At 39.2% G+C, this 13,599-nt stretch overlaps 1 pseudogene; it reads right to left on the reverse strand.

Moving 5' to 3' along the window:
• The window catches only part of LOC140235802 (cap-specific mRNA (nucleoside-2'-O-)-methyltransferase 2-like), a 19,999-nt pseudogene extending 11,649 nt beyond the window's left edge, over window positions 1–8,350 (reverse strand).
• Window positions 8,351–13,599: the final 5,249 nt, after the last annotated feature.

The following is a 13,599-nucleotide window of genomic DNA, read 5'->3' on the forward strand; positions in this document are numbered from 1 at the left end:
CATACTTTCAAGATTATTATGGCAGATGCAGGGGTGACCTCCTTGGGGCTAGTGCCAAATAGGTACCAATTTTCACTCTTTCATCTTAAAACAAAAACAAAAAAAAAACTGTTCAATTTGTTATCAAACTTGGCTGGTAGAATATTGGTATATAAAATGGGAACCATCCCCCGGCCACAGAATGCCCAAAGGCACCTCAAATCTGATCTAGGTGCGGCCACCTTTGGGCTGGGACCAAATTATTGGAGGCCACTTTTGATTTTTGATCATCCTTTTGAAAACACATGGTCAAATTTACAACAAACTTAGTACTGTAAGTGCATTTATCGCTAGTGTCATGCATATATGGACATCATGCCTCCCTGGGCCCTGGAGGTCCCTAAAGGCTTCCAGTATGGCCCTACAGTTTCCCAACGTCTTCCAATTTCCTTTCTCCCAAGTATACTAATAGTCTGTAAACATGCAAGGAAGGGGAACTTGAGATGCTCGGATGAGGGCTGGACCCCTGGGTCTTTTATTCAGAAAGTGAGTGAGTGACATGGTACCCTGATATGACAAGATCGTCATCTAATGTCCAAACTCATGAAACTTTTGTAGAGTAGCTTATGGATGTAAGCTACTCTTAATTTGAATAGATTTATGTATGAATATACGCAAATTTTTAGTGAAATATAGGTAATTATTCCTGAGTGGAAGGTATTCTACATCAGTGATTCTCAGCAGTAAAATTAAGACCACAGACACCAACACTGGGTACCTTTTACAAATGGAGATATAAGCCTGTAGAGGCATTGTGGCCGCTTTTTTGCATATAATTAAATGCAAATATATGCAGAAAATGTATAAAGGGAAGCTTGAAAGTTACTGCTTATTATTATGATAATTGTATTACTTGACATAAAAAACAAAGGTTTAGACACAAGAATCTATTTTCTGCGGGTTTTATGTCCAGATATATAGCGACTTATTCCTGAGTGTACTACATTACTAAGATACCTGCTTGTACAGGCAATATGGCGGCCATTTTGTATGTAATTATATGCAAATATATGCAAAAACTATATAAAGGGATGCTTGAAAGTTGATAAAGATAACATACAATTGTATCTGTATTCCTTGACCTATAAAACATAGGTTTAGACACCGGAATTTACTTTCTGTGGGTTATATCCCGAGATATAGGCATAAATAGGTTGTATGGCCATTTTGAATTTATGCAAATTAGACACTGATCCACCACTCGAATTTCAGGGAACTTTTAATAGGTTATTTTAATAGCTCCTCCGGTTCATATGCAAGTGGAATCGTTTCTGTTGCAATATATGTGGGTTGACCCACTTTTTGTCGTATTTTGACTGGACTACCAGGGGTGGGGGCTTTTTCCGCCCCCCCCCCCCCCTTCGGATCTTGGTCGTGGATCGCGTGATCCTCGCAAAAATTTGCACTAAGGTAGAGGCCAATGTAATCTACAAGACTGTATAGTTAGATTTTTCAAATTTTAATGTATGTATTTTATATTAATTAATTTATGATAATTTATGCAAAAATATTTTTTTGCCTATTAATAAAAAAATAAAGCTCCAAGACTTCTAATTTTTGGTGAAAATATTCTTCTCAATATCCCAACAATAATATGAAGCAAAAATTTGGTTTCAAAATCATTTTTTATTTTATTGTTTATTGAATTTCTTGTGTATTTCTTTGTTTTTTAACTTTTTTCTTTTTGTTGCTTTTTTTTTCATTCAAAATTTGTAGCAGAAACTTTTTAAAGCATAATCAGGCTAACATAAATCATTATCATCCATTGAAAGTAAAAATATTTATTTTTATATGAATTAATTGCAAAACACAATTTACATTGGATTTGTACACAAAATCATGTTTTGAGCAATTTTTGGGTCAACGAATTTTTTTCAAAGGGGCGTGGCTTCAAAACGGTATGCCCGGGAGCGACAAATTTGGTCTCAAAAGTTGCGCAATACTTGAAAAAAAAAGTCATAACATGTAACGGTGAGAGCATCACGCGTTGCGAAATAATCACGTTAAAACGTCGCAAAAAAAAAAAAAATGTTCATGCCTCAATAGCAAGTTTGAATGAAATCAGGCAAAAAAATGTGGCAAGTATAGTGAAAGAAGTGTGAACCAGCTGCCTGTCAATGCACAGCTGCCAAGCCTCCCTGGTTCTACAAGAAGCGTGCAGCTGAAATTTGAATATTCAAGAATCTTGATGAGAGCTACGGCAGATACCTTTGACCCATAATTCGAAATCAGCTTCTGGTTCCGCTTCATCGCTCTCAGGTGACAGCGCCTGACGTAGGCCTCCACACACTGCTCCCTAACGTGCTGGATATGTCGGCTCTTGGCCTCATCCGGGGACTGGTAGGAGCTGGAGGTTCTCCCTTATCGCCCTCACCTGGGACTCGGTGAACTTTCGGCAGCACTCTTCCAACTCTTTGATGAAGGACCTGGGCAGATCGGACGGCCTGAACAGGGGTGTGTCACCGGCCTCAGGTCCTAAGAGTCAGAGGAATGGGGGGGGGGGGGGGGGGGCAAAAATTTAACAGCGAGACTCATCAAATATCATTGTGTGTGTTATCAAAACAGAGAGACTTATGGTACTTTCAGACACACTGAGTTATCGTATATTCATACGACGTATGGATATACGACATTTTGATATGAGAGCATTCAGACTCAGCATCCCGTTATACGATAATCATATGGGAGCATTCCGGACCTAGCGCACAATTGATATTTCTTGAGTAGACATGAATCTCTTCAATGCGCAGTACGTAATTTACGCAGGCTTTGCGCATAGTGTGTATACTCTACCCTTGGATTCATCCGGTAGTTTGCTATTTCGCGCTGCGAATAAGCCCTGCCTACTCATACGGCCTATGGATATGAGAGCATTCAGACACAAATATACGTTGTATGGATATAGGATAATGATTTGAAACAACGCTCGGGGGGGGGGGGGGGGGGGGGGAGGGATGGGGGTGATGGTGACAGGAGTAAGGCATTAATTGCATCCCCGTCCAAAGGCCACACATACGTTTTCCACTGAATGGCATTCCTGTTGGCGTCTTGACTGCAACAATATAATGCATAAATACATGACAAGATGCATTGCATAATATATGTAATACCCTTATCATTCTCATCACAAAAATTACCACATACAAAACAACAGGCAAGTATTGTTTTGAGGCATCAAAATCTACACAAAATACTCACATGCATGAAATCATAAATTGGCAAATCTCATTGAAAATGGCTCAGCCCATAAATCTTATCACATACAGTAGACTCCCGTTATAAAAAGTCCTCGGGACTGGCAGTTTTCTTTCGTTTTATCAATATTTCGTTATAACCGAACAAATAAACAATAAAAATATATAGATTGGATAATGCTGCGACCTAAATTTTTACTTTGTTGTAACCGGAATTTCATTATAACCGTGTTTGTTATAACGGAGTGCACTGTATCAGTGTCCACTCTCAAAGTTGTTTAATTTGAGCACATGGTTTGCAATATATGCCTACCATGGTCAAATATGAGAGTTATAAGGAGCAAGGAAAATTTGTTGTACCTAAAATGTAAGATGAAGATGAAAGTCCGCTCTTACCTAAGTGCTCCAGTAACTTGTTCAACTGGGGATGCAGCTTGTCTGTACCACGGAACTCTTTGCAGACGACATACACCTCAGAATTTCCCGCCTTACTACAAGACGGTTTGACCACAGTCACCTGGTATGCAAATGAGTAATGCAATTATATAAAGCCATAATCAAGAGATGCTGTATACGCCAAATATTTCACAAGGTTTTTAGTTTTCGCGAATTTCACGAGTCAGATGCTATTTGCGAAATTAAAGACACAAGTGAATAATGGCTCTGATTCGGATGTGAATGAGACGCACATGTATACATTTCTCCGTAGAGTGACTGTTCTCCACGATCGCGAATTTAACCACTCGTGAAATCATCGGGCAGTCCCAATTCGCAAAAATTTACACTCGCTAAATATATAGCATATACAGTACTAATACCCGAGATATGAACCAAGACAGTGCACATACAAGTATTTGCGGTTCATTATTCTACACATGCAACATCACAAGTTCTGTGTGTGTTGAGGCTAGATACTTCATGTGTCCACTACAGAACTTCATAGAAGAACCATGGAGTGCATAATCACATGAGCAAGCTACAATGAGTCTATGAGCAGCTTCACATGCTGAGTCTGCTCTGAAGGACTAGGCAAAGAGGATGAGGTACCTTGCCTGAAGGCACAACCAACACTGTCAGTGAACTTTTTAACCAGGGCCTCAAAATTGATGTCCATGATTGCATACAGTTCTTTTTAGGTTAACGTTAACCCATTAGCAACTGAACCGCCTGAAAACCGCCTGTCTTATACTCCCTAAACTGCCCGAAACTGCATGTCTGTTTTTTTTTTTTTTTTTTTTTATAAATTTTATGCTTTATCATTTTTTTTTTTTTGCTTTTATATAGAAAGTATAAAGAAGTAATTTCAGGTCAAAGGTCAACAAAGTATGTCAGAATTATTTCTGTCACTCTCCATTCTCTTGGTAAAGTCTAATGGGCTTTAAACTAATCATAATTTATTATAGATAAAAATAAACATGCAGTGATCTATCTTAAATCATTTAGAAAGTTGCTGATATGAGAGCGATATTACTGTACCTTCTAGGGAACCATATGTCATTATGTACAGGATCTGCAGTGGCGAAAGGCTAAAGAAACTACTCCTAAATTGGGAGAGGGGTATTTATTACCACATGTCCAAAATGTTGCTTAAAATTTTCTGCAGTGCACCTGTTCAAAAGCACAGTTGAGGATGTACATGAGGCACTCCGTGTTTGCGTTGAACATGGTGAACATCTTGATGAGGAAAGCGCCCCCGGGGCCAGGATTCGAACAGCCGTGAGGGCCTGGCAGAAGAGGAGGGAAAGACACGCCGCTCCTGGTGGGATGGGTCGTCCTGGCAATTCACGCTGCCGTCTGCCGTCACCTTGGAAACAGAAAAGCAGAAAGCATGAGCAGCTTCCTCGTGATCTCACTTAGTAAAGCAAGCTTTCTCCCATGTTTTGAGATGGGATAGGGAATAAGGGGCCATTACAAGACGATCAAGTCTGTCTTAACCCTTTGAGGATGGGCTGATTTTAATACAACACACAATTCCCACAGACACCTGAATGAGTATACTCAGGACTAGTCTTCAACAAGTAAAATTAACTTTGTTATATCAGTTTCCACATTTTGTTGGGAGAAAAATTAACATTTTATTAATTATGTAACATAATAAATCTAAATATCACACCATTACGACAATAAAAACACCAGAGTACAATGATGCAACGAAGAGGTAACATTTGAAGACTGGTCACATGACTGTTCTCAGCCCATCATTTGATTAGGATCCATACCATTTTATTATAATAAAATATGATACATATCAGCTGATTCTACCAAATAGTTTTAAAATGCATTAGGAAATTTCAAATCAATGTCTTTACTATTCTAAATTGCATGACTTCCTAAGAAGAGTTTACACTCATCAATTACGGATAATGAGGCACATCCCAACTTTTAATATTCTCAGTGACAAAAAAAAAAAAAAAAATAATAGAAATGATCAAAGAAAGTGGATTTCCACAGAATACCATACACTTTGCTCATTTCATTTACATTATCATATATTTCTAGTTTGTTTCCCAATTTGTTTGAATCCATTATTACTAAAAAAGAAGTATACCGTATGCATGGAACTTTTCTGTATGAGAATTCTCAATTTGGCAACTTATTGTAAAACTATCATTCACTTTTTTTTTTCCGGTCCAATCACAAATATTTTATCAATAAATTAATAACAGAATTTACCCTATTTCTATCAACCATAAATTTGCTCCCAATTCAATGAAACAGAATATGCAGAAATACAGACATGTGCAAGTAGGACAATTTGACACACAAAATTATTTGCTTTGCCTTTGAAAAAAATGTGCAAGTTGCCAATTTGATGTGCAAATCAGTGATTCACTTTGCCTTTCAAAAATCCCCCTATGCACGCAGTCTAGCTGAATTGAATTTCTTGTCAACATCCTGAGAAAATGGAGGTACTCACAAGGTTCACCACCCCATCCATCCTGGTGGCAATCAGCTGCTGCAGACCCTGAAGGTTCTCTGGGTTCATAACGTCGCCCGTATTATCCTCCCCAAAGTACCAGCAGTCCGGGGTGTGGAGAATGAGCCGATCGTCCCACGATGGTGCAGCCAGGGCTGTTACCCTCGTAGTGGGGTTTTAGGCTTGTTGCCAGCCACCGCCAGTCGACGCTCGCCCTTTCTTGGTCCGTCCGGAGGAAATGGTTGAGGCTGGCAATGAAGGCCCCCGGGAGCCTCACAGATATGAACAGAATTCAGTGCCCCAGTTTTAAGGCAGCTACTTGGTATCAAGTGCCTGAGATAGTGGGGGAAAAAACAAACAGAAGGAAACATATCAGCACAGATACACTGTAGATAAATCTGAGATACAGCTGTCCCATCTCATTTACATGCACAATATATTCCATTCAAACGCCATTCTTACATCTACTGTTACAGTGGGCATTTTTTTCTCGTGGAAATTTCCTGCACTTCGCTCAACATCAAACTTGTGGGAAAAAGTAATAATATTTTATCTCTTTGATTCCGCCAAATTAAAAACACACAAAATTCATTCTTTCCGACTGAGTACAAAATGGTTCTTGCATGAAAATGCTACATTTACAATATACATGAAAATTGTTCAATAAATGAACACACACACACACACACACACACACACACAATGTATATGTCATTGAGAGCAGAATACTTTAGTGCTTGATATCTCCTTCACATAACATCCCTGAGTGATTAGTGTTATGAACATAGGCACACCTAGTGGAGACGATCTCGTGAAACTTGCACCAGGCTTGCGTGCCGAGCTCGATGTGGTAGCGCCGCCGAAGGTGCGACATGACGAGACCGCCGCGGTGCGTGGAGGCGGTGTGGCTGTGCCAGTCCGTGATCTCCTTGTCGCTCAGGCGTCCTGGACTCTCCTCAACTTCTGCTTCAGCTCGCTCACGACAAATTCCATTCATCCTTATCATCAAAATAGATAGGGGAAGGTTGTAATGTTGACAAATTGTTTTTCATTATCTCCACAGCACATTATGAAAGCTTGACAGAAGTGGTAGTCTGGTACAGACTGATTTCACTTCCTGCTTGTTGCACATTTTAATTTGTGATTTCCATTTAAATTTTGCTCTTGGTGGATGTGATTCTTGTTTTTGTTTTTTCGCTTTACACCATCTCCTCAACTTCAACACCAGGATCGTCAAACAAACTGTGGCTAAAATTCTGGCAAAAGATTGAAGACCCTATGGCCCGAATTCATGAAGGTGGTACAATCTTTGTCCACGGTTTAAACCATGGACGAACGTATGGGGCACCAAGTGTTGTAACGAACAGGCCATGCAACACAAGAGGGTCGCTCGAATGCTTCCTAAATTGTACTGTACCGAGCTGAACGGAGCCAAAAGTGGACCACTTCCCGATGTGCTCCCAAAGGGTACCGGTACCAAAAGCATACCAAAAGTTTGCATGTGAAGAATGTGCACAACATGCACATACTAATGTAAAGCCAATTCTCTTTGTACTGGGTATCTTTATAAACTACACAGAAGTGGTCCACTTTTGGCTCGGTTCAGTTTGGTATGGTACACTTTAGGAGCATATGAGCGTTCCCCTGGCGGGGGATCAGTACGGTTCAGTTCGCCTTAGGAGAGCACTCTAATGCACCCAAAGACATAAAAATTGTGATACTAGTGATGTCAATACTCAGTGTACAGTGTGAATCTATTGGGCTTGTGCAAGTCCCAAAGGAGAAGCATTATACCATTTCTTCCCTGGAGTCCATTCCCGGAAACACGTCCTCCGGTGGTGGAAGAACCCATGGCACTTTGCTGCTCACAGTCTTATCAAAGTTGAAGCTATTATTGAAGAGTGTGTTGACCTCCTGCTGGACGGTATCCGGCGAGGTTTGCCTTCTCATCTGGCCCCGCCTCTTCCCTCTGTTGCCATGGAATCTGCCTTTACCATACCGTTGACCACGCCCTTGGTCATGAGAGTGATACTGGTACTCATATTGCCTCTTGTTGCTTCTCCACTTGTTGTCATGGTAATGTCCACGGGGTGGGTTTTTTTGCCCTTCTGTTTCCATCATGGAATTAAGTTCACGGCAGATTAAAGCACATCTGATGAAATGATGAAACAAGATTCCAAAATCCCCAAGACTGCCAAAGGTTGCGTATCTACGGCCTGGATGATTTGAAATACAAATAGTGGACATCATGATGCAAATTCAACTGAGATGACTTCTTCTACTGATCTTATCCAGAAAAAAATAAAATAAAATAAAATAAAATTGTACTTACAGCAAATCACTAACTACATTTTGTATATCCAAAAACAGAAAATGCATGAGACAACACACTTTTAAAATTGTATTTGACCGTCTGTTGCTTCGCAGCAGCTGTGTGGACAAATCCTCATTTGGATTCAGAAATTCCTCTGAAACATAAACAAATCACAATCCTCATCTTTTAATCCTTGAAAAAGAAAATATATATCAGTAGTGGTGCAATGGACACCTCCTTTATCTAAAAGATACTCAAAGGATAAAGGATATCAATGATAATGATGTTACAAAAAATGTAGAGTAGGATCCTACACATAGTAATAGTAGGGGCCTATATGTACAAAGTAGGTCCTGCAATCAAACACTGCAACACCATAGTCCATCATCACCCTTTTGGGCTTTTGGCCTTTAGAAGGATTTGAAAACAAAAATCCAGTTTGGTTTAAATGGTCATGAAGTTACCTGACAAACGAGTTGCCTATCAAACCGTTGTCGATAAATATATTATTATTGATTTTTTATTGATTTTTTTTTTTTTTAAATCAGATTTTCCTTTGTGTGACTGAAATAATTTTCCTCCCATCTAACTTTGGTCCAACTCACTCTGAGTCACTGTCACACACAGTGACCACTGGTGATACAGTGAATGAATGAGTGGCATATTGATTTAATTATGCAAGATTATGATTTAAATATAACATCTGTGAGACCCCACACTCACAGCTAAATTTACATCTACACTATACAGTACAAGTGTAGAACCCCAATCCATCAAGCATACATCAAAAAGAGAACGAGACTTCATCTAGCGCACTGCTGCCACGAGTAGTACATTGTAGTACCTGTTTACTAGTAGTAGTAGCCTAGTACTACTAGTCATGCTAGTAGTACTAGACCTAGTAAATTTAGTACACATAGATCTACAACGTTTTGTTACAGCGTGCACTGCAGCTGCAGTGCCACTGGGGCACTGCTACTTACTTTTTTGCACTGTACATCTGGCTCAGTTCAAGTTTTGCCTGGTTCTTGGATCCTCATTGGCAAAATTAAGCCCAAGACAGCCAAATGATGTATCGTAAAATACGGTCATTCGATGCAGATCGAATGGGGCAGCAGAGGATTGGGTGAAGCACCGACGACGTAACCCTCTAACGTTAGGCCTCTGCTGCCTGACCGCCGCGGTCCTGCTCGCGCCCTGTCCCAGGTGTTATTCCAGGTGCGTAGGGCTAGCAGCTCCCTAACCGCACCTTTGTTGACCAGCGACCCCAACCCATACCGACCGAGTGAGCGCCCCGCGCCGGGGTTAGCAGCTCCCATGCATGGCCCATGTCCAATGGTGCGGCATGAACTGCGAGCCTTTTTTTTTTTTAAGCTTTTCCAACTTTAAAATGAAATCGAGTAATATACAGCCTCGACGATGCCTACAATCTGGAAATCTTCATCGCCTTTAGTGGTCGTCCCAGGGTACATAATACCACATTTTCGGGCACAACATCAACACAGCATCATCGCTTCCCTAATCAAACATGGACGCATGACCTAGGCCAATAGAAAAAGGCGGGTACTTAGTATTCTCAACTAACTCGGGGATTCCCCCTCACAACCGGGCCGTGCGCGCGTGAGTTAACTATGTAGGCCTCTATACATCAAAATTGCGGGAAATTTCCCCTCGATCAGATCACATGCAGAGTAAAGATAGGACTGGTTCAACAAAAAGTGAATTGTGTTCATAAAATGCATGTTTGAATTTTCATGTAGGCTTATTCGTATTTACATAATTTTCGAATGAGCATTTCTTTTTTTTCTCTTTTTTCTCTTTTTTTTTTTTGAAGAATAATTTATCTATTCCATATCATATTCAAATTCCATTTGATTTTGTATTCAATTTCAAAGTATGAGTAAACTTTGTATTGTGATCCTGTCCAATCTGTGGAACAGCTCTTTGATGTTGACATCAAAACTTGCCCATCTGTCTAGCAGTAACTGTAGATCTAAATCTAATATATATTCTTTCACACGATTTACCCTTCCTACATTATATAGATGAAATTCAATTCAATTCAATTCATTTTCACAAACCATTCACATGTAACACAAACCCTATGTCATGTGAGAACAAGTTTTTTTTTTATAGAATATACAAAAAAAGAACTACTAGTTCTTTAAAACTAGTAAGTTGATGTTTACATGGAATGTTGCGAGGGACCTTGGAAAAGCATAGCTTGTTATACCTTTTGTCTCATTTCGTCGGTGAAAACATGAACCGACGTTTCCGACCCGCAAGTGCGCAAATGTGAATCGGAGAAAAACGCGTTTGAAAATATGGACTTTTTCAACGGATGAAATCACGTAGTTATCGACTGTTAATCTAGACAAACGTTACACCACAAGAACGCCCAAGACCTGTTCTTTCTAACCATTGTAAATTTATAACATGATTATCTGCATGCAGTGAGTATTGACGTGGGGAAAATCAGGTTGAAATTTCGAACAGTGATTTTCTGCCCGTTACAGCGCGCGAGGAGGTTTGCGTCGGTTCATGCAATCAAGTCTTTTGCGCGTCTGGTTGTAAACAGACGTATACGCTTAGATACGTCGCTTCATTCGCGCACAGTAGGTGAACGCGTAGCGCAAGCACCGTCTCATATGGGTATGCTTACACAGGCGCTCAATATGGGTCAACGAACTTTTCTGCAGACTCGAATGCACACGTTGGTTGGGTTTTTGCGTATTACAATATTTACTGTTTTCTAACTGAAAAATTCAACATGTTTGTGATTTGAATGTACGGTGAATATACCTATGACTTTTCATATCTTATAACAGCCCACTTAGTGCCAAACAAATTACACTAAGAATTTGACAGATTGCTCTGGCAAGCGAATGTAAATGAGTGACATCGCTAAATGAAGCAAACGATTACTTTTACTTTATGCAATATTGATCTTTATTTTTCAAGTGCTCATGTGAGGTGACTTGTACCAGTGTGTACTGGAATTTTGTGTACATTGTAAAGAAAATTATGCATCTCTTATTTCTTGCTGCTATCAACCTTGTAAAATAGTGCCAAATTACGCCAAATTCGGGATTTTACATGGCCGGTGCCAAGCTCCCCCCCCCCCCCCCCCCCAAAAAAAAAAAATAATAATAATGATAATAGAATAAAAAAGGGGACACTTTATTCTTTTGTTGCCACTCCCGTGTTACATCAACTAACATGCAAAAAAAATAATAATAATAATACATAGTACAGTGAAACCCCGTTATAACGAGTTCGGTTATAACGAGGAACCGCTTATAACGAGGTGATCGCGTCGGTCCCGTTTTCCTTTGCGTGTAAACCTATGGCAGAACGAATCGGTTATAACGAGTTCGGTTATAACGAGATTCCAGTTATAACGAGGACAATTTCGGTGCATCATGATAAAGAAAAACATAAGCAATTTGATCGGATATAACGAGGTTCCATTTCTTGACTAAATTGCCGCTTTCAAACACGCGACAAACGAAACCCTGAAAACCGAATCACGCTATCCACGTCTTTTTCCGTTTTGCAGAGAACCGTTCCTTCCATGTTTTCTTTTAAATCACGCGATAAGACACAGGAATGTCTTCCGATGTTCCTACTAAATCATTAAACATAATCATTCGATTTTCTTTTCCGCGAGATACGCGTGCGTGATATTAGGGCAGACCACACCGCAACGAGAAATAAAAAAGATAACGCATTCAAAAACTTTTCATGTAGCGACACTTGTGGCCAAAAATGGACAATTGGAATGCGTGTGCAACTCATTATTATATCCTTTCCATTTTTAGTTCCGACTTCCAGTTCTTTTGCTGCTTAGCAAATATGAGTGTGGATGATTAAAGCCGAAATAATTAATGAAATCATCGCGATCCCGTCGGGTGACAGTAGCGTAAAAATAGTTGAATAACGCATGTTAATCTCCTTAATCGGTGTTCAGAAAAAGAAACGAACGCATTTATTAATTTGAATAGATCTGGATTTGTTCATTATCATTAACAAATGATTTTAAATATGAGTGTGTATAATTAAAGCCGAAATAATTAATGAAATCATCGCGATCTCGTCGGGTGACAGTAGCGTAAAAATAGTTGAATAACGCATGTTAACCTACTTATAATCGGTGTTAAGAAAAAGAAACAAACGCATTTATTAATTTGAATAGATCTGGATTTGTTCATTATCATTTAACAAATGATAATTTAAATATGAGTGTGTATGATTAAAGCCGAAATAATTAATGAAATCATCGCGATCTCGCCGGGTGAGAGTAGCGCAAAAATAGTTGAATAACGCATATTAACCTACTTAATCGGTGTTCGGAAAAAGAAACAAACGCATTTACTAGTTCAAGGATGTACAAAACGCGAAGAGATTTTCGAAAGAAAGTAAAGAACGCATTTTTAATCCCGTCGGACGCAACGATCATACATTGTATAAAATTACAGCCGAAATGATTCATGAAATTATCTAATTCCCGCTGGGCTCCAACAGCGTAAAATACCTCTCAAGTTAACGGTAAATAACGCATTTATGTTACTCTGAAATTATCGCGATCTCGCCAGGTGACAGTAGCGTAAAAAAATAGTTGAATAAGCATGTTAACCTAAATCAGAAAAAGAAACAAACGTATTTATTATTTTGAATAGATCTGGGTTTGTTCATTATCACAATTTTAACACTGCATTTCACAATGAAGATTTTTCTTTCTTTCAGAATGGTCTATGAGGTACAGATTTGCGTAAAAAGGATCACAACGTAACCTTCCACATTCAATCCTGTCGCATATTTTTCAAGAACGGATGTACAAAACGCGAAGAAATTTTCGGAAGAAAATAAAGAACGCATTTTTAATCCCTTCGAGCGCAACGATCATAAGATTATATTGTACAAGATTACAGTCGAAATGATTCATGAAATCATCGCATTCCCGCTGGGCACCAACAGCGTAAAAATACCTCGCAAGTTATGGTAAACAACGCCTGTATTTTACTCTATTTGCGCTGGTGTTAGGAAAAATTAACAAACAAGAATTACAATAAAGAATTATCTCATTTCAACATCTACTTTTTCGTCTAATTCACAAATAATTTCCCTTTATTATC

The sequence above is a fragment of the Diadema setosum genome, chromosome 12 (assembly GCF_964275005.1).
Source record: "Diadema setosum chromosome 12, eeDiaSeto1, whole genome shotgun sequence".
NCBI classification, from domain to species: Eukaryota; Metazoa; Echinodermata; class Echinoidea; order Diadematoida; family Diadematidae; genus Diadema; species Diadema setosum.